We start from the raw sequence: 21,247 nt of genomic DNA on the forward strand, positions 1-21,247 counted from the left end.
TAGAGTTCCAGGCTTAGATTCAGGAAGATTCCTCTTCCTGAGTTCAAATCCGGCCTCCAATGCTTATTAGCTATGTGACCCTGAGCAAGTTAATTAACCCTGTTTGCCTCAGTTTCCTCATCTGTAAAATGAGCTGGAAAAGGACATGGCAAACCACTACAATATCTTTCCCAAGAAAACCCCAAATGTCATCAAGAGTCAGACAGTATTATTAGATATATTTGCAAACAGATCATACAAATAGCATGAGAATATTTTTTAGTGTTTTGGGTTGTAGGGTTTTTTCGATTGGGAGGCAGGGTTGAGGAAAGCAGAGTAGTCCTATTTTTCAAAATGTCCTGTCCACCCAAAGAGCTGTAGTCCCCAGAAAAATGCAAAGATATTCTTTGCTGTAATTAATTTCATGCCAAGATCTTAATTTAAAAAAAATTTGCAACTCCTAAAAACTGAAACTTAAAGGATGATATAACTTTCCTTCTGCAGTGCTTCTTGTTGAATAACCAAGGTCAGCTGATGGTATTGACAGAGTCTATGATAAGGGGGATACCAATGGAAGGTCTTGCTTGCCCCAAAATAGCTCTCTAGCCCCCCCAAAACCTATGCCCTTAGCAATACTTCCAGTCTGGCCTGTAATGTGAGGGTTGGAGAAGCAAGACTAGAACATTGTCTCTAAAAGGTTACTGTTAAGATATCCGCCATGGAGGGAAGGCCCTCTAGACTTTTCCAATTAGCACATTAATGACAACAAGTAATTAGGTTAGTTAATTGATACCTTGTCAACACAGAGAACAGACTGGAGGGATGGGCTTTAGTCAGAGGGGCAAAATTTGGTGCATGAAAGTAGGAAAAGGCTGAATGGAGATGTGACCAGAGAGCTGGACTTGGAACCAGGAATCTATGTGACCCTGAGAGAGTGACTTAACATCTCTGAGCCTGAACTTCCTCATCTATAAAATGGGAATAATAATAGCACCAACTTTATGGGACTGTTGTGAGAACCCAAATGGATACATATACATATACATGTATATGTATATGTGTATGTATATTCCTATATATCATCAATATATATTTAATGGGGCAATTATATATAATGATATATCCATATATGTTATACATGTGTAATATATTTTATATATGTGTATCTAAAATGTGTTTTGCAAACCCTAAAGAATTATGTAAATGCTATCTAGCTATTAAGAAAAATTTGAGGTTACAATAGAGAAGGGAAAGAAAGGCATAAGGGCATTTGCAGAATGAATGGAACTAGATTTAGAAAAAAAAGGTCACCAGAAGAGAAGTTGAACAGTAGGATGGAGATATCTATAAAGAGCTATTTCTATGTCTTTATATATCTAAATATATCTCTATATCTATGTATCTATTTACACACCAAGCTGGTTAGAGTAGATTTGTAGATTTCAAAAAGAGAGTAAAGGAAGACTTCCTTAGATTATAGATAGATAGTTAGATTATATCTTGGGCATAAGATTTTAAAGTGTGTTGAATGTCTACCTGGGAATCTGGATTTTGTCTTATGTATTAGAGCTTCCATCCTCTTCTTCCCTCCTCATTGCCTGTATGAAGGTTATGAAGGTTTAGAGAGAAATTGGAGGTGGGGGAGAGGGAAATTAAGTGGACAGTCTTGAAAGGTATTACCCTGCAGTTGGGGCTACACCAAATCCAGATGTTGGGAATAAGGCCATAATTGACTCCTTATAACAGGAAGTTCTCCTTAAATTAGGTATGAAGAAGGGAAGAGAAGATGAAACCAGAATTAAAAACAAGGATGGGTTGCCAGACTTACTGCATAAATCGCTATTTTGAACAGTGTTAGCCTAGATATAATAATTCCATGTATCCTTTAATTTCCCAATAATGGTGAGTAATTGTAGGATATGACAAAACAAAACAATGACAAATATTTTTTCTCAGATATTATTTTTTCCAAGTTTATTTTTCTAAGGATTGCATATCAAACTTTATACAGGAAAAATGCAGATGAGATAAAGAGCAACATAATTCGCTCCATTTAACCAGTTCAAGTTATACAGTCAAATTTGATTATTTTACAACTCCAAAGTTAAACACTCACATCACTTATTGTGACGTATTTCTTTTCTAGAGCCACAGTAGGACAGAACCATATACCATTTTGATCTGGGTGCATTTCTTCAGAAGGTATGCTCTGCTCTTTGGGGACTCTATATATTTAATGGGGCTTATTAGACCAGAGGATTGAAAACACGTCATTGTTCTTTAAAATATCATTCTTTATAATTCTTCTTTATTGTTCCATATTATAATTCTTCTGTTTTATTCTTTAAAATATACTTTAAAAACCCAGGCAGCTAGGTGGCACAGTGGATAGAGCACTGGCTCTGGAGTCAGGAGGATCTGAGTTCAAATGTAGCCTCAGACACTTACTAGTTGTGTGATCCTGGGCATATTGGTTGCCCCAATTGCCTCCACCCCCCCCCAAAAACCAAAAATGACAAAAACCTGGATGGGACTAGTAAACATAGAACAGTGGACCTGAAACAACCTCAGTATTCTTTGCCCTTTCTTTTCCTTTCCTGCTAAGTTTTCAACACCATTTATGTCTGGAGAATCTATGTTAAGATGACTGTGGCTTGTTGGTTAAAGGAGCAATGGGTGGAGAGGGAGACGGTAGTCCAGGGAAAACTGGGCAAGACATCTCAAACTGGCAAGTCCACTCAAATTACCCTGTAAGAACTTTTTTAGCAATGTCTGTAGGATCAGGCCAGCAGGAAATGTTGCTGGGAACAGTGAGTCATCTTACCTTGTTTGTGTTAGGAAACTCAGCAAGTACTTAAGCTTGCTCTTATCAAAATCCACCCCTATTTAAGGAGTCTTTTCCTTCCTAGTCCATCTTATCTCAGCTCCTGAATGCCTACTGTTCCCAAGATGTCCAATATGGTCACTGATACAATGTCCATTGATAAAGAGCTGGAAGGGGCATCAGAGGTCACCTTGTTGAACCCCCTCATATTACAAATGAGGAAACTGAGGCAGAAAGGTTAAGCAATTTAGGGTCACACAGCTAATAAGCAGCTGAGACAGGATTTGAATTCAGTTTTTCCTTTTGTCTATGCTGCTTGTTATACAGAGGACCCTCTGTAAGTGGCTCGTTGCTTATTGACACTCTAAGGGGAAGCTAGGTGGCATAGTGGATAGAGCACCAGCCCTGAAGTCAGGAGGACCTGAGTTCAAATCCGGTCTCTGACCAAATACTTGACACTTACTAGCTGTTTGACTCTGGGCAAGTCACTAAAAAAAAAAAATGATAGCTTATTGACACTCTAGAGAGGCAAGAATTATGACCGTTCTTATTTTCAACAAGGGAAAAGCTAACTTTATGTTGTTGCCTAAATTTGAAGCCAAGTGAAGGATATGATAACATGGCAGAATAATGAAGAGGATTTGTAGGTTCAAATGAAGACATTGCCTCTTGGTACCTGTTTGACTTTGGGTGAGTCATCTAACTGGTTCTTAGGTTCCTCATCCACAAAATGACTCTCTTTAAGTATACTCTCTTTCTCCTCCCCGTCTATCTCCTCTGCCCTAATCAGATGACATTTGGAATGTCATCTTCAATTCTGGACAACACATTTTAGGAAGTGTTGGCAAAATGGCAACTGGACTTGAAATCAAATCCTAAAATGATGGGTTGAAGGAAACTGGGGATATTTAGCTTGGAGAAAAGAAAATTTGGGGTGGAGCAGGCTCACATTTGAAGACATGCCACATGGAACAGAGATCTGACTTATTTTGGTTGGCCCAAAGAAGACTATCCACTAAGAGCAACATGTAGGGGCAGCTAGGTGGTAAAGTAGATAGAGAACCAGCCCTGGATTCAGGAGGACCTGAGTTCAAATCTGGCCTCAGACACATAACAATCACTAGCTGTGTGACTCTGGGCAAGTCACTTAACCCTAACTGCCTCACCAAAAAAAAAAAAAAAGAGCAATACGTATAGAAGTTAGACCACTTTTGGTTTGGTCCAGTGAACTAATCAACACAGAGTCACAGGCAAATCCACTTGGACATTGCTGTATTGGGAGTTTCATCAGTATCCTTCCATGGCTCATCACCTAATTAACTAGTTTTATCTCTAGTATATTTTAAAATTCTTACTCCCTGGCTTTTCACTGAATTCTACTCAAACAATTCTTTAACTGAATCACATCTAACCAGGCTTCTGCCACAACCCTCAACACTAGGTTGCAATTTTAGAATTTCACAGTGGTCTCACCAAAGTGACAAAGATAGATGCTAACCTATGCCTTATCCCTCATTCCTCCTTACCGGACCTAGTTCAGTTTTGCTTCTGAATTTTAGAAATAGACAGAGTAAAATTGGAGAACACAATTCAATTCTTAAGGAAAAGCTAGCTGTGGTTCACTCAGGATTGGTTGAACCCCATTCCCCCCAGAGTTGGGTCGATGTCAGGACATATCGAAAGAACCAGAAAGAGCCATTTTTCTTGACCTGCTTTAAAGCAGCTCTGTGTTGGGGCTAATCTTTCAACACTGAAGTTCATTACTGGATAGCTTTATGCAGGTGTGTGATAGAACCATGGTGGTAGACCTGTCATGGGACATTTTAAGGAAAGATTGTGAACCCCTATGTCTCTACACTGCCATCTTGTGGTATCTCTACACCTGAAATGAAGTAAGCCAACTTGTCCTTTTTTCCTGGTTACTACTTATTATACATTCTTCTAAATATTCACTCCTTCACCATGCTCCTCTTCTTCATTCATATTTGAAACTAGCATTATTCGTGATGTTATCCCCCCATATGTATTAGCTCTCCTAAAGCCTTACGTGTGACAAAGCCCTTCCTAACCCCAGGTAGATGTGGAATGTCATGGCATTAGCTCTCTAATTTTATAAATATCCTCATTATATTTCCTATTCTACATATAAAGTGGTTTAAAAAGAGAAACTTTATTTGATATTCTAGGTATCAATGAATTTTTAAATTTATGAACTTTTCCAAAAATGATAGTACCTTATACTTAGATACTTGAATGTTTCCTGAATTGAATTGAATTGATTCATTGAATTGTCAAGCTAAGATATCATATATCAGAGGGAACAGGGTTGACTTGATCATACACAATCAGCTATTATATTCTGTGTCTCCCCCACCCTTTGACATTTGCTCACTGATTGACATGTACTTAGACTGAGGGTTCTATTTCCAAAAGCCAATGATTTAATAAAACATGCCTTACTTGCTAAGGCCTTGCAATTAATTTTGTTATCAGGAAAATAATAGCTAATAATACTAATAGCTAGAATTTATATAGTGCTTTATGAAGTGTTCTAAATGTTAATTTAGGGCTTAGGGTACTACAAAAGAAATAAATTATATAAATACTAGGTTAAATAGAAAGACAAATGCAAGGGGGTGTTTTGCATTGCCTCACTATCAAAGCAGATCAATGACTTTCAGTCCAGTAGTTTTCAAATGTGAACTATACTGTTCTGAGGCAAGTTACTAGGTATTTACTGAAAGCCTACTACGTGCCAGGCACTGTTATAAGTTCCACTTCAGCCTTTTTAGTGGGCAGCATCAGAGACTGTCTTTGAACCCCTCTTAAGTCTAGTGACTTCTATTAATTATTTGCTATATATCCTGTATGTAGCTTGCCTTGTATATATTTCTTTCAATGTTGTCTCTCTGATTAGATTGTAAGCTCCTTGAGAGGTAGGATGGCTTTTGTCTTTTTATTCCCAGCACTTATCACATAATAAATGTTTATTGATAGATTGATTGAAGTTGTCACGAGGAAACTTCATATTGAATTGAGCTATGGATTTGATTTTCTAAAGGAAGAGATCTAAGCTAAAACCAGGAGGATCTGAGATCAGAATGGCAAACCATAATTTTATGAAAAAGTCAGTGAATAAGCATTTTTTTTCTAGCACGTACCATGTGCCAGGCAGTGTGCTTAATGCTGAGGATACAAAGAAAAGCAAAAGACAGTTTCTGCCTTCCAGGAGCTTATGGACTAATGGGGGAGAAAACAAGTAAACATTATGTACAAATGAGTTATGTACAAGATGAAAACAAAGTAAGAGGACTATATAAAATAGTGAGTAAAGTGGCTGGATCTAAAATCCTCTGATGAGAGATTTTAAAAAAAAAATCCAAACACCCAATATAGTGATCGGCACCTGATGGGAATTTAATAAATATAAGTGCCTGGCTGGCTGATATTTCTTATTTTTTCTAAAACAACAGTAATAACTTAGATAGAAACCTGATATTCAGGCACATTTTAGGCTTCATGAGGTACTGATATATAATCCTTTAAAGAAACTCTCTAATTGGATCTGACCTCCAAGATATTTGAGCTTCCAGCTCTAAGAATTGCAATCTATTTAAAGCCAATGAGACTACCCTACTTTTGCATATTCATGCTCTTAGAGCTGGGGACTAGATGGCTTGAGTAAAGATTTACCCAATAAAATCTTGTCATTTCTTGGCGGTTGCCAACACTCAGGATTCTAGGCCACCATTATGTGATTGCAAGTCATTTAATACATAGGATTCAAAGATTTGTAATATTTAGAACTGGAAAAGATTTTAGAGGTCATCTAGTTCAATTCCCTCATTTTGCAGATGAGGAAACTCAGGTTGAATGACTTGTCCAAGGTCATATAGGTAGCGAACAGAACAGAATTTTAACGTCAGTCCTCTGATTACAAAAGCAGGACTGCCTTTATTATGCTACTTGCCATCTACTATACAGTAAATTTCTTTTGAAGTACTCCATTTGCTTTGGCAAGTATTTCTATTACCTACCCAACACTTATGTGAGATGCATACAGAAAAGCAGTATTATCCATATTTTGCCCCTGGGGAAACTGAGGCTGAAAGGGCTTATCAGATGATAGAATCTCATAGATTTGAGCTGGAAGGGGCATTAGAATGCCTCTAGCCTAAAACTCTCATTCTACAGACGGGCAACTGAAATGTGTAAGATTAAGTGATTTGCCCAAAGTTATAAGTAGCATGTCCAGGACTCAAATCTAGATTCCATGACTCCAAATCCAGCATTTCTCCCACTGTCAACTACAGAGCCAGATTGATTAGTACTATTTTGTAGTTCTATAGGATTTTTCTACAAAGGAAAATTGATCAAGTTTTTCTGTTTTACTTCATTCCGTAAGTAGCAAATGTGTATACAAATGAATGATCCTGTGGAAAATCAGTGTGCTTTCTAGGAAAGGGGAAAAAGAGCCTATGCTCAAAACCTGCTGCAAATTCCTGGATTTGCATCTTGAGCTGAGTTGAGCCAGATCAACTCACCCAGTTGGGAAGGGAGGGCTAGTCAACAGCCAAGATGGTTTTTTCAGGTTCCCTTTTATATACAAGAAAGGTCTCCTGTTTGATGTATATCAGTGATATTTCATCAATTTGCCTCTCTTGCCACACCAGGATTTTAGGGCAGTGACTTCTGTGGAAGATAACCAGTGTTCTCCCTAATGAGTTAAACTGTAGGGTGCTTTTTAAAGCTTAAAATGCTGCATAAGTGCTTACTATCATTATTAAAATTATTACCTGTTTCCTCCACTTCCACATCTGGACTTGGGAATCTTTGAACACTGTAATTGGTTAAATGGATGAAAGGATTTAGAGAAGAGAGGAGTGGAAATCTGGCACAGCCCATGGCTGATGTTGTCATTTTGAGGCTTCCCATTTTCATGAGGGGCTTCCTCTCTTGGCCTTGACTGGACTCTGAGAAATTTTCCCTGAGCTTGGGGGCTCAGTCCTTCACCCAGGTGGCCATAAGCTCTTATGGGCTTCATGGTTAAGACAAAGGACAAAGGTCCCATTAAGCTTGTTCAGGGCCTGAATTTCTAATTTAACTCTTTGCTCTCCTAAGCCAGTCTCCAGACTCTAAATAAGCATTTTTAACATGGGAGTTCCCAGGTAGATTTCAAAAGTCCCATAAAATTGGATGGGAAAAACATTACATCTTTATTTTCACTAGCATATTTGGTTTCCTTTGCAATTCTCTGTATTTTATTTTATGCTTTGAAGACCATGATTCTGAGAAGAGGTACGTAGATTTCACCAGATTGTCAAAGGGAGGCAGGGGGGATCAAGACCCAAAATTGTTTGAGAACCCCAGCTCCAAAGCAAGCTACAGATGTACAGCAAGCATATTAGCATCCACCCAGGACTTTTTGTTCAGTGCTTCATATTTTGGGCTGTCTTGCATCTATGAGCTTGGCCAGAGTCTCCTGAGAGCTCGAATATGTCCAATCACACTAAAACTGGCCCCTGCTTCCTATCTTCCCGATCATCATACCCTTTGCAATTGAGTTACATTATGAGAAAAGCTTTGACATTTTCAAATTCAAAGGTAATCCAAGGCCAAAGACCAAAATGCCAACTTTTCTTGCATTTAAATTTGTATTATTTGTCTCAGTCTCCTTGAAAATTATGTAAGATGTACAGTATGGGAAATGCTGGAATGGGTTTTTTTTCTGCTCAAGGGACTTTTAAATCTAACATTTGATGCTAAAGTAGATTCCGGTAATTCTAAAATTGAATAGAGCCATATGGGATGTGAAACATCAAAATGAGCAAGAGAAGGAAAGTCTGAAGTGCCCTCCTAACCACTTGAGAGTTGATGCTATTTCCTCTGCTTGTGCTGACAGAAATCTAGGAATCACATCTGATGTTACACTTGGTTATTTCTTATAGTTAACTGACACTCTGTCCTTCATGTTCTAACAAGTAGTTATTTGATGGCACAATCACCTACATTCTCCCCCTCACATCGGTTACTATGTAGATTTCAGGTACATATACACAGAGTGTTCTCTAATGGTGTAATTCCACTTTTGTTTGCTCGGAAGAGAAATCTAAGTCTTTCTTTCTGAGTTAACTAACACAGCAGTAAGAGAAACTCCATGGTGAGGTTGTAATCCTGGCCACAAAGAAGAAAGCTAAAAATTCTAATAATCTGTATGTGAGATCACCCCCCTCTTAGCCTACACTACATGGGCTCATCTGAATGTAGGAAAATGAGATGTAATGGGTAATTTAAGGGTTGAATGATTCTAGTCTGAAAAATCAAAGCTCTAGGAAGGAAAACTAAAGGAATAAAATACTGGGAAGAGTTTGTGAGAGGTAGCAAAAGAACTGTGAAATGATACATGTAATACCCAAAAATACCCTCTTCCTCCCTCCCTCCCTTCTCTCTCCTCTCTCTTTTCTCCCCCTTTGCATCTTTCTTTCCCATCTTTTTCTCCTTTTCTCCTTCTCCCTCTCCCTGTTCCCCAAAGACTCAAACCTGTGACCTCAATGGTGTGGATGTTGCCTCCCATGATTTTTCTGGGTCCTGCCATGAGACTACCACAGAGGTATATACTAGGTTCCTTCCTCAATTTCTCTTGATGTGAGGATGCTCATGGAGCACCCATCCAGGCAACAGTTATCCCTTGCTCTCACCACAAGAACATAACGTCTTTTTTTTTAAATCATCAGTTTCTTTAATATTATCATTTACTGCAATTTTCCTTTGTCACTTCTTAAATTTTGACATATGTTGCATCCTTTCTACCCCCACAATGTACCTCTCCATTTCTCTCTGGGAGATACATCTAATTCCTGGGAAACTTTCACATGCCATGACTCATAGACATATGGATATTGGCATTAAAAAGATGAGCCTTCGTTTCAGGGAAAAAATATATCTATATCTGCATATATATTTATAGAAAAATATAGATATAACTTCTCCCCGAAATGAAGACTCATATGTGTATAAGTGTGTATACATAAATATGTGTGTGTGTTTGTGTGTTTAAGTATGTATATTCTTAGCTTTGGTATAAGAAGAGAGCTTCAGTTTAGAACTCTTTGCCTAAAATAATTAAGAACAGTGTGCTCAGTTCTGTGGTGGTAAGGAAAAAAAAAGACATTCAGCTGCTGACTCTAAGGAATAAAAGTGTTTCTTGATGACTCTTTTTCAACAAGAAGAATATTAATCATTTTTAGGGAAGGGGTAACAAAGTCTAATCAGAATCAGTTGGTGTTTTAAGGTAGCAATAGGAAGAGCCCTAGCAAGACATTGATAGATGGCCTTTTCCTGTCCCAAAACTAATGTGAAAAGCCAGATATAGGGTGCTCATGTCCCTCTGCCCTCTCTATTTTTTACCCATCTAAATTAGTTTCCTCCCATGCTATATTAGAAATACTGTAAGCATGTTTATGGGGACTATGAGAAAAGGACCTTTATGCCAAGTGTTACCATTTTTGTTATAAGTCATGGGCGATAATGGCAACCCCTGGGCACCCTACCCCAGTCTGGTGAAGGCTATGGACCCCTTCTCAGAAAAATAGTATAAATAATTGAAGGAAATGCCAGATTTCACTTAAAGCTTAATGATAATAAAGATGTACATTTTCCCCTTACAAGTCCATGGACCCGCCTGAAATATATTCCCAGGCAAATAACTTCCCAGGAGCTCATGGACAGCCAACTTTGATATTAACCCATTATTATATCCAGTAGAGGCATCTTTTCATTTCTGAACTAATGACACCCCCCCCCAAGAGGTACATGCCTCTTCCCTTCCCCAGGTACATGATGACTTAAATTAGTTGAAAAGGAATTCACTGTATTTTATATTTTGATAGGATGAATACAACAGTTCTCAGCAAGACAGCTAGTGAAAAAGAGCTATAAATATGGTACCATAAAACCTTCAGCTTGATCCAGCCACACTCCAGCATAAGCTTGTCTGGGGAAAAGCTCACCACCTGCATATAGCACATTCAGGAACAAAAGATAACACACCATTAGGCATTCCCTAGAAGGGTAGAGGCCAAAGAGAGGCCATATTCCCTGGTTTGTAGATTCCCTTTTCCTGATGAAAAACAAAACAAACCAACAAACCAGCCACACATGCTTTATGTTCGAAATGAGGACCTCTGTTTACATCAGAATGGAAGAACACTGAATCATGGGACTTTATTTAGAAATTGAGCTTAGTAGTTGCATAATAGTTTAATAACCTGTACAATTATGGCTTGTTTCTTTATGTCGAGAAGTTCAGATGGGCTTATTGAGTGAAGTGAACCTCTTAAGCTTCTGTTGTTTCCTGCTTGAGAGGCCTGGATAAAAGCCTGGGCTTTATGATCTGGTAACAAAGTAGTTGCTAATTTTTCACTCTTTTCACCAGATTCCTTCCAGCTGTGAAACAATGAAGACATTGTCTAAACCAAACAAGACCAGCTAATTACAAATACCCTGCACCAGAGTGGTTTTAGAAAGCCAATTACCCAGTTTATTACAACCTTCTCTCCACTTCTCCTTTGGAAGCTGTTTGACTGTGTGTGATTAGCACTTTATGTGAGCCCTGACACCTTCTTGATTAGTTATAGTTGTACGTACATAAGCTTGGAGATCGTTTTTGTGTGCTTGTAAACCTTCGATGAACAGGCTAGAAATCCCTGTGATGAAGCTGTTTCGATTACATTAGTCTTGATGGAAGTGGGCGATTCATATGGTAGCCATGGAAATAATATTCAAGAATATGTATATTTCAACACGTGTGAACTATTCAAGATGCTCCCACACTCAGGATCGCATCTGTTTGATAGATATTAATCCAGAAGGAGTTTGCTCAGCATCACAAAACGAACTTCATTTGCTTTTGACTTAGCTTTAAAAAGTCCTATTTTGATTTCTAAAAGACACACAAGTAAACATAAAAAGGGAAGCTAAGGATCTTACCCATAAGAGTCCTGTGTTCTTTCCAGAAATGTCTTTTATATTTAAAGATTTGTGCCAGACTGAAATAAAAACAGACTCCAACTCCCAGAGACATTTTTATTTTTTCTATTTTTGAAGTTCTTGGTCAATGTCCAGTCTCCAGTGTTATATTTATGTCTATGCCTTTCTCTCTCTCTCATTTCATCCCTCTTTGATATATTCTACTCAGTTCATATATATCCTAATAGAATCATATGAATGGGAAGGACCTCAAAGGATTCTGTCATCAGTTTCCAATTCCATTTCGATTTCCATCAATATCTTAAATTAGGGGTTCTTAATCTTGGTGCCCTGAACTTTTTTTTTAGGTTGCCAGAGGTGTCACAGTGTCACACACACACACACACACACACACACACACACACACACACACACACACACACACACCCAGTTAGGAATCCCTGTCCAAAGTAGAAGTGCACAAAGCAATCTATCCTTATGGTAGAGAGAATGTTTGTCTCTTGAAATGTCAGATCTGAAGGGCTTTTCCCCTTGAACATAAGTCAGGAAGACATGAGATGAAGTACATATTTTCTTCTAATCTGCTTTCTTAGAATTGGGGGCCGCTCCCTGAGAACCAAGGACTGTTCCTTTTTGCTTCACTTAGTTTCCTGAGCACTTACCACAGCATCTGACACACAGTAGTCCCTTAATAAATGATACTTAATGAACTGACTGGCATCGTGAGCAGAATCCTTGAAATGTGTCTTCCACTGGAATGAGAATCAGAAGGCTCCACCTTTATTACTAAATTCATTTAAATATGCAAACACATTGAATCCCTTTTGTGGGTATAAGGTCTTCTGGTAGATAGATTCCTCGGAGGATGCAGAAATAAATAAAATGTAATCCCTGGCCTCAAGTGGTAGGGGAGAAAAGCCAGAATTCACAGGAATTAGTGCCTGATAAGATGGGAGGAATGGGACAGAGGGATGTCAAAAGGGACTCTGATTTTGAGCAAGGTGACATTAAAAAAATGGGTAACCAGTAACAGAAGTAGGGCTAGCAAGAGCAGGAAGTGGCTTTAATTCTTGGTGTTAACCAAATATTTTTTCTTTTCTTCCCTTACTCTCATTTTTCACATCCTTACTGGTCTTGGATCATAACTTGCTCTTCCCCACTCCCACCTCTAATCTTTTTATTATATAAATGAATGAATAAGTCTTTTTTTTTAAAGGCAATTGGAGTTAAGTGACTTGCCCAGGGTCACACAGCTAGTAAGTGTCAAGTGTTTGGTCTGAGGCCGGATTTGAACTCAGGTACTCCTGACTTCAGGGCACCGGTGCTCTATCCTCTGTGCCATCTAGCTGCCCTGTTGAATAAGTCTTTATTAAGAGTTCACTAGGTACTAAGCATCATACTAAGGCAAATGAGGGGAAAAAAAGCAAGACAACTTCTGCTCTCAAGAAGTTCACATTCAAAATGGGGAGGCAGGGCATATGGAGGAGATTCAAATAGAGGGTTGATGAAAGGCTCATGATCTTTGGGGTGCAAAGGCAGGTCATATGGCAGTGCGTGGGAGTTCAGAGCTTCGTCAGATTCAAGTCTTTGGGCTCAGAATGCTCATTCCTGATGAGCCTTATCTAACATCCACCACTAGGTCTGATCTCAAACTGGAATCACACACTTCAGCTGAAGACTTCCTATTCTTCTGTAGCGTTTGACCATAGGTTATTGATCCCTTTAAGTCTCAAATTGTAAAAAATCTAGGGTTCAATGTAAAGATTAAGAAAAGCAATGCCCAGGAACAAATGAATCTTATGTCTTTGTGCGTGTGTGTCTGTGTGTGAGCCTAGTCAGCAATTTACTGTGGGGGATGAGGCTGGGCTCTGAAATGCTTGCCATGGCAAATGGTACTGTTATGAATAACGCAATATTGATGAGCAGGTGGTGTTTCTTTCAGCTAGAGATTTGCAATTCAGAATTAAATGGACAGATAATCCTGTCACTCTGTTTGGCATTGGCAAATCAACGGAATTGCTCACATGGAACCGGTTTGTAACATAAGTTCCATTCTGTAAATATCGGGGCACTCCAGAAAAAAAAAAGTATAGCTTTGGAGTTCACTCTTTTAGTTCTATCAGGTGAAATCAAAGGTTCTAAGTAGTTGTCTATTGCCTAAACTTTTTTTTTTTGGCACACCAGCCCATTAAGAGGAAATTTCAAAACTTAATAGATTTTAGGGATCACACAATCTGTCTACAAGCATTTATTGCCTACTATGTGTTAAGTGTTGTGCTAGGTACCTAGTATACAAATTCAAAATCAAGACATTCTCTGCCCTCAAGGAATTTACATTCTAATTGGGAAATACAACATATTCACAGATAAGAAACTTCAAGATACTTATGAAATAAAAGCAAGTAATATGTTGTGGTTTTTTTTTTAAGTGGGGGTGGGGAGAGTGGGAAGCATGCAGTGAATTTCATCTAAGCAGAGATTAGAAGATGCATCTTCCTCCTCAGTTCAGGGTTCCTTCCTATTCAGATGATTTGACATACTTAGTAAAGGGCTTTGCAGAACCTTAAAATACCACATAAACGTTAACTGTTATTCCTCTTCATCATTCTGGCTCTTACATAGGTGATAAAAAGAAGCAGAATTCTATAACTACTCTGTTTAAGGCCTAATTAATTAAGGCCCGGAACTGGGGGTGGGGAGGAGTAGAAGGAAAGACCCTGTTAGCTTCACACAACTCTGGAGATGCCAGAGCATGCAAACAAAAAGGAAAGAGTTATTCTAGGGTCAAGGCAACCTAGGTCATTTTTAGGACTAAGCCTCTTGGTACATTGCCTCTGCTGGAAATTAAAACAATGAATGGCTAATTTATTACGCCCAGAGCTGCTTCCTGCTGTCAGGCTTTTAAAGGAATGGACATAAAAGAATGAAGCAGGAGCAATCACTTAGAAAATCAACTGCCAAAAAGTAAATGCTGAAAAACACTGAAATTTGTTATTCCTTAGGCAGATGCCCTTTGTGTATGAGTCATGCCAAGAAAACAGTATGGAACTGAATATATTACTGAACATATGGAGCTTCAGAACAGCCGGAGTTGGGAGTAGGAGAGATGGAGATAAGGAGCATCTTTGACTTCATTTCCCTGGAGCTTTTCAAAATTGGAGATCATGATTTCTCCATCACTTGGGGAGGGGGTCTGTAAGTAGAGGCTGAAAGATGATTGGACTTAGATGCCATATACAAGGAGTTTCTATCCAGGGGTTGGATCAGGTCACTTCTGAGATTGTTTTTCATTCTGATTTGCTAGGATACGAATTCACTTTCTGAACTGATGTTTATGGAGAAGGAAGGCTGGTCTGCTTTTGAGTGGGAATCTACTTTTTCTTCCTAGTCCTTGAAATGAGATTTGGACTAGTTTGATAGTTCTTAAACTTTTTTGGCCTCAGGACGCCTTTACACTCTTAAAAATTATAAAGGACATACTCCATGCCTACCCCTGCCCATCACAAAGCTTTTGAAAAAAATCTGAGTCAGATCTATCAACATTTACTGTATTCAAAATTAAAATTTCTTAGTATTATTATGAAAATGCTTTTGACCACCCAGATCCCCTGGAAAGGTTAGGGACCCCCAGGGGTCTCCGGACCACACTTTGAGAGCTGCTGGACTAGAGGAATGAGTAGTTAGGAAGTTTTAAGAAAATCTGAAATCTATAGATTTTCTAGTGTGGGTCAGACAAAATTCCTAGTACCAACCCTCAAACTCTGCCACTATAGGAAAGGATTTTGGCTACATTGCAATACAAATCCCAAGGGTTTATAGAACCTTATAGAAGCTATCAACTGCTACTCTTTTTGGACCTTTGCATATACCTAAATATTTTTGTTGTGGGTTGTTCTTTTTTCCCTCCCATTGTTTTCTAATCTGAGAACTATCTTCCTGTCCACAATGGCTACATAATGTGTGGTACCAGTGGGTGGAGGGCTGGACTTAGTGTCAAGAATACCCGGGTTGAAATCTTGCCTCAGGTGCTTACATGCTATATGACTGAGGAATTCACCTATCCTCTCTGAGGCTCAGTGTTTTCATCTGTAAAATAGGGATATTAATATCTGAGGAACTTACCACACAGAGTTATTGTAAGGATCAAATAAGATAATATATATAATATGCTTGGAGAACCTTAAGCACTATATAACCATATGTTTTCATAAAGAACAGTGGATTCAAAAGCCAGAATTTAAGACCATGGGCACATGACCAGGGCAGGTAAATGTCAGAGTGCATAGATCTCTGTGCCTGGAGTCAGGAAGATCTCAGTTCAAATCTGGCCTCAGTCACAAGCTGTGTGATCCTGGGCAAGTCAGTTAATCTGTTTGACTCAGTTTCCTCAATTGAAAAAAAATAAGGAATAATAACAGCACCTATCTCCCAGGGTAGTGGTGAGGATCAAATTTTGTAAAGCACTTAGCAGAATGCCTGGCACATAGAAGGTGCTTAACAAATGCCTGTTCTCTACTCCTTTCCCTTTCTCCCTGGGTAAGTCACTTAAGCTCTCTAAGCTTCCATTTCTTTATCTGTAAAATTGTAATACTTGTATACCTTGCTTCATAGGATTGTGCTTTGCAGGTCTTGAAGTGTTATTTAAATGTGGGTCATTATTTCCATCTTGGAGGGGGTTTTTTGCTTGTTAAGGTACTCCCTTTCTCCTGAATCAAATATCTGAATCTTAATTGAGTTGCTTCTCTTGTCACAAAGAAATTAAAGTTTTACAACCTCCTTCTATCAGACTTAGCAAAAAGGGAATATATCTGTTATGTTTCAAGTAAAACTACTGTTCTCTCAGCAAAAGACCATCTGGGTTGTTTCAGGAGTTTGATTTTATTGCTTAAGTTTTGCCTAAAGTACCACATTATACCTTTAGTGACTCTGGAATTAGTAGATTTTTCAAATATTTTTCTTCTCATTACGATGATCAGAATTTACTTTTTTCTCTCTTTGATTTTTAAACAGAATATCAATTCTATCACTGAAATCCTGATCATTTTCATTGCTTGTTGGTTTTTTTTATCTACTTGCAAGAGATATTAAGAAAGACTTAGTAAATTTATGTCTATGGAAGGCTGTACCAAGGTAAAGACTGTATAATTTTTTGCACAGTTTTTAAAAGTAGACAGATTTTTAGTGAAAGCAAGGGAATGAAAGAGATGACTTCTCAGGTTCTAAGATTTAAGTCCTGTCAAAAATCTGACACAGGAAAACTGAAGATCATTGATTGATTGTTTTCCCCTCCAATTAATCAGAATGCTCATCAATTGATAAGAGATTATGGTTCTATGAAGTTATTCTTCAGATGTTGCTACTTCCCACAACCATCCAAAAGAAGAGCCCAGCTGCTTTATATTAAAATCTATTTATATTATATGGCAGACAAGACCTCCAGAATAGCAACAGTCTTTTAAAGTATGACTACTTGACGAGCAATTTTCCTAAATCCAAGAATTATTTTAGAGCCCTAGAAATGGAGAAATCTCTTGCCCTGCTATTGTATCAACAGAGTACCTCATCTTCTCAAGGAACATCAAGGGAGGTCCCCTGATATGGTTCGCCAGGTACAAAGATAAAACTTGTACACCATCACAGCTGTTCTGTCGCCTCCCGTCTGGGGCTCTGTAACATAATAACATAATCCCCTTTTCATCTATTGCTGACAAGACTGTTATAAAGCGTGGTTTCTCCAAACATATCCCGCTCAGAACTCATGACCTATTAGCAGGTATCAGTGGTGTTTATTTATGTGGTCACTTAGGGTTTGAATTACTGTTCTGGCTAAAAGCAGAGGACTTTTTTTGGGGCCTTAGTACAAATTAAGAAGAAAGACTGTTCAGAAGAAAAAGAATCATCTTCTAGAGGTTTTTCAGTTAGATTAGTGGCAGACTGAGCATCTTGGCTATATTAGAAAGGACAGAATTGGGGGGGGTGCTGTAATGTTTAAGAGGAATGAACATTTGCTTGGCTTTAGTTATAATGGGAATTTTTTCATTATTGGAAGAGCACACAAATCATAAAGCAAAAGATTGAAGCTTATTTCCCCAGGAGAATGGAAACCTGGATTTGTTTTAAGATTGGGAGTTTGCCATGAGTAAACTGAGGGAAAAGATAAGTAGAGATTTCTGAATGAGGTAGATGGATGAGTGTTTCTCACACACACACACACACACACACACACACACACACACACACACACACACACACATGCATGTCCATTGGAACTTTGCTGGACCAGCAAAGGCAGGTAAGCAGGAAAGTCAGAGCACTGGACTTGGAGTCAGGAAGACCAGAGTTAGAATTCTGCCTTAGACACTTAGCTGCCCCCTCTCAGCCTCAGTTTCCTCATCTACAAAATGGGGATAATACAATACACTCATCTCACATAAAATGACATAACATACAAACAGCACCTGGCAAACCATAACGTGACATATATAAATGCTGGCTATCATTTTTATAGCTGCCGGCTCCTTTAGAACAGCAGCCAGAACAAGGTTCCACTTAAGTCTCTTGGCTTTGTGCTTCTGGCATTGTGCTTGCAGAACTATCAAAAGCTGTGGGCTTTCCTCCTAGGAAATGATCTGTGGAAAAAACAATACTTTGTAGCATTATTTCTCCTGCCAGTGTTTTTGCCCTTTCCCCACAATGGTTGAAAGGGAAAGACACAGACTCTTAGAGGTTCAGAGAGGCCCAGGCCACTTCCAGCTTTTGAGACCCCCTAGTCATAGTTGTTGAAAAAAGAGAAATAAAAGCACGTACATTGAAGTGGAAGAGGACGGTATGACAGACTGAAGTATGATTTGATTTTTTTTTAACAAATGCTTTTGTAATTTTTTTTCTTTTGCCAGTGAACTCATTATTGAGGGGAAGTTTAATTTCTTGCAGTGTTACAGCATTGAAATGCTCATGCCCTATAGCTGAATTCTGATAGGTTTTAGCCTGCTAAATGTAAAGCTTGTTTAAAATTTGAGGTCATCTTGTCTCACTTTTTCCATCCCCATCCCTACCTCATCCCTACCCCCCATCCCCATCCCTACAGCCCTGAAGCTGTAGAAATTAAGTGTTATCCCATGACTTTCTGCCTACACAAATACTCTATTACTCTTTGCAGCACAAACATTATTCCTTGAGTACATCAGCCTTGAGACAGCAAGCTGCTTGGATTTTAACCCTAATTATTCTTTTTAACATTCAGAAAACATCATGATCACTCAGGACCTTTTTTCTGTCTTGGTTATTGAATTCCACTGAACAAGGGATGTCATCTTTAAATGTCAGGGTACAGTTCTTTAAAATATAGTTGTAAATATTCAATCCATCAATAAACACTAAGTGTCCATAATATGCCAGTCATTTTACTAATAAATTATTCTTTTATCTGAAGCTCCTCCTTTACTAAATGAAAAATCTCTGTATTCTGTTAGAGAGGGTAATGTAATATATTTTCCCATGGTGGACATACTAATTTTCTAATAATTTTATGTTTATTAAAGAGCATTGTGCTTACAACAACATGGTAGTAAACTAAATTCATGTACCTGTTTTTATAGTGTATCTTTCTAATACTTTGTGTTCCTATCCTCATTGCATCCAATGGGGAAGTGGAAACTCCTAGGGAAGTTATTATCCAAAATTGGTCTTCTTATGCTAGTACTTTTGTGCTTTCACTGGCTTTGAGCCTTTATGGCCTTTTCCTGTGCTGGTTCTCACTTCATAGAGATCCTATTCCATTAAGTGTTTGCTTATATAGAATTCAGATGTGGTTCCTGAGCTTTTTTTTTCTTAATTGGTTTTTCTCCCTTCCTTCAAGTAAATATTTGTTGAATGAATGAATGAATGGACACATTCCAATTCAAGTCAATCCAAAAATCACTCTCTTTAGTGGTAATGCCCTAGGTGTTTTTCTCCTCAACCTTATTGTGTATACTCTTTGACTGTTTTGCAACTTGGACTGGTCCTTTGCAATTGCTGAAGTTCTATTTTGTGTATTTAAAATTTAATTACGTTTGGCCAAAAATGCTGTTTGCACTTCCTTTTGGGGAGCATGCTTACCTGAACCACAATTTTAATTGATGTAAGGACAAAGCAGGTCTTTTGCTGAGCATACTAGGGAAAAGTTTAGCTTGGTTTTTAAAAAATTCAACTTGACTAAGTCAATTAACCTCCCTTGAACTCAGTTTTCTCATCCATGAAATGAGAGGAAAGGACTAGATGGCCTCTGTTATCCTTCTAACTCTACATCTATGACCTATAACCAAGTGGTTATTATTCCATTGAGAGTTTCAAGTAATTAGGCCCAGATGAAAGGCCCCGAAGACTGAGTCATTCCTGGAGTTTTCTGTACTGGGAGAGAAAAGTTACTGATCAAAGTTGAGACTCAAGAAACATCTAATATGGCAAAGTAGAAAGAGAACTATACTGGAAGCAAAATGGCCCCCTAGGAGCAAGTTCAAACTGTATCTCTTATCAGTCAACAAGCATTTATTAACTGCTTACTATGTGCCTGGCACTGTGCTAAGCCCTGCTAATACAGATCAGTTGGGGATCAGTGGAGGAGGGCAATCACATAGAGAAAGTCAAGAATGTAGCTTCGGGAGGAATGAGACAAAGGTGGATGGGCGCCCCTCCTTAAATAGGGGTTCTTGGAGGAGCCATCCAATCAGAGGGAGAGGCCATGGGATGTCAGGAGTACAACCTTGAGAAGATTCACCTGTTTGGACCCTCTTCAAAAACACCTGTTTTTGAAGTGGCAGGCAATAACCTATACAAATCATTAAGAATATTGAAGAAAATGTATTACCAAGAGGAGATATGAAATTAAAACAAAAACAAATGATTTAGCTTTTTCTTTGTTGTTTTGGGGTTTTTTTACCCATCATTCACTCTGTAAGTCTTTTGCCTTGTCTATCAAAACTTCTCTCTTTAGTCATTTTCCATGTGTTGGAGGCTTTCCTATCCCAGAACTCCAAATCCTGTGAAGATTGGAGGAAATAGAGTATATGCAGATATCAGAGCTACACTTCCATTCTAGAAGTCAATAAACTTTTATTAAGTGCCTACTATGTGCCAGGCACCCTGCTAAGTGCTGGGGAAACAAATAAAAGTTAAAAAAAAAAGACAGTCCTTACCCTCAAGTCCTTACAATTGAATAGGGGAAAACAACCCATAAAAGGAAGCTGAAAAGGGTCAGGGTTGAGGAACAGAAGAGGAAGTACCCAGCAGGTACAGACAGAGAAGCCCAAAAGCTCCAAGTAGCTGGTGGGAAATGGGAAGAAGATGTTTTCTTAAATAGGTTCCCTGGAGAACCATAGCCCTACCTTCCAGTCAGAGATGCCAATCAGAGGGACAGCAGGTACTGATGAGTGAGGACCAGTCAGATTCAATTTTACAGGATGGTGAGATTTTCCA

General features: G+C 38.5%; 1 protein-coding gene across 8 annotated transcripts in view; it reads left to right on the forward strand.

Moving 5' to 3' along the window:
* Positions 1–21,247, forward strand: part of SORBS2 (sorbin and SH3 domain containing 2) — a 299,710-nt gene that overhangs the window by 110,525 nt on the left and 167,938 nt on the right. For 6 of the 8 annotated variants that reach the window (XM_078148138.1, XM_078148140.1, XM_078148141.1 and 3 more), the window contains one exon: positions 2,126–2,181. The gene's annotated coding sequence lies outside the window, so the exon portion shown is untranslated. Of the gene's footprint in view, positions 1–2,125; positions 2,182–21,247 lie in introns of those variants that run through there. The other 2 variants (XM_021007631.2, XM_021007632.2) reach the window with 2 other exon arrangements.

Source organism: Phascolarctos cinereus, unplaced genomic scaffold (genome assembly GCF_003287225.1).
Source record: "Phascolarctos cinereus isolate Bilbo 61053 unplaced genomic scaffold, phaCin_HiC Scaffold_9;HRSCAF=440, whole genome shotgun sequence".
Classification (NCBI taxonomy): Eukaryota; Metazoa; Chordata; class Mammalia; order Diprotodontia; family Phascolarctidae; genus Phascolarctos; species Phascolarctos cinereus.